Below are 1372 nucleotides of genomic sequence, written 5' to 3'. Positions count from 1 at the left end.
GCCCTATAATTATAATACATTTTTTTGTGGTAATAAAAATAGATGTAAGTGAACAATAGCCTTTAAAATTACTTAAAATACATATATAATAGCAATGAGGCAATAATAATTAGTTCAAATAAAGCATCAAAAGCAAGAAATCATATGGTTTTATTGAGCAAAACTGTTAAAATACATAATGTATTATAAACAATAGAGCTTAATGTACATTACGCATTACAACAAAGGCCTGCAGAGGGCGCTAACAGCCTGACGATTGTTTTTACACATTACTGTGCGATCTAATACTTGTTTAATATTGACAAAGCACCATTTCTTTCACGCGAGATAATGATGTATTCTCCTGTGTTTGCGTGGATTTATAAATCATTTACCTTACAAAACTGATGAAATGGCGCACGCTGCGTTCCCAGATGAATGGTATAATAAACCCAAACTCACAACAACATGCAGAGATGGAGTTTGAGACGCTTCACACGTGTAAATGATAACAGTTCCTGTGGAACTACTGTGAACGAAGCCGTTGTGTGACGCACGTACTTAACCTACACGCATGTAAATAATTAAAGCGCATATACTGTATTAGAACTGCATCGCATATAATTATTTAATTAAATCGTAGCGTTTGTGAATTCACAATTATGCTTAATTATGATTTATTACGATTAATCTATCGACTAATTAATCGATTGATCTAAACGATTAATTTCCCACAAAAAAATCAACAATTTTACTTACGAATATTTTATTAAACCAAATGAAATCCAAATTTCTATGAAATCCTTTTTTTAAAGCAAAAGTAAATTGCAACATAGAGTGCAAGAAGCAAGTGTCCATCTCATAGTCCAAATCACTGAAATCAAAGTTCAGTATTATAGTGTAAGAATGACAACATATCCACGTGTTCTAGTCTACTAATAATACAATTATAATCAAAAATATTTACCAAAGTATTTACCAGAAATATTATTTACCAGAATTTATTTAGGAGAAAAATGTAAATGAGCAGTATTTCTGAAAAAAAAATACTTTTTTTTTTTTTTTTTTATAAATAAAATCAATTAATTGGAGATGCTTTTGATTATTAAAATTTAATGGAACCATTAAAATGGAATCCAGAAAATAATGGAAAACAGAATTTGGTAAAGATAAAACTGTAAAACTCAATTAATTAGACAGGCTTTTTGATTAATAAAATTTAATTTAACCATTAAAACAGAGTATAGAAAAATGAAAATGCAAAAAAAATTAATTTGGAAATAAAACGGATTTCATAGGGCCCTACAATTATAATAAATTTTTTTGTGGTAATAAAAATAGATGTAAGTGAACAATAGCCTTTAAAATTACTTAAAATACATATATAATAGCA

General features: G+C 28.0%; 1 protein-coding gene across 2 annotated transcripts in view; it reads right to left on the bottom strand.

The window, feature by feature from the left end:
* Positions 1-1372, bottom strand: part of plbd2 (phospholipase B domain containing 2) — a 33939-nt gene that overhangs the window by 18872 nt on the left and 13695 nt on the right. The gene's annotated exons all lie outside the window — the stretch shown is intronic.

Source organism: Sinocyclocheilus rhinocerous, unplaced genomic scaffold, assembly GCF_001515625.1.
Source record: "Sinocyclocheilus rhinocerous isolate Xijiao unplaced genomic scaffold, SAMN03320098_v1.1 scaffold1883, whole genome shotgun sequence".
NCBI classification, from domain to species: Eukaryota; Metazoa; Chordata; class Actinopteri; order Cypriniformes; family Cyprinidae; genus Sinocyclocheilus; species Sinocyclocheilus rhinocerous.
The sequence above is the reverse complement of the archived record's forward strand: the minus strand, read 5'-3'. Positions and strand labels throughout refer to the sequence as shown.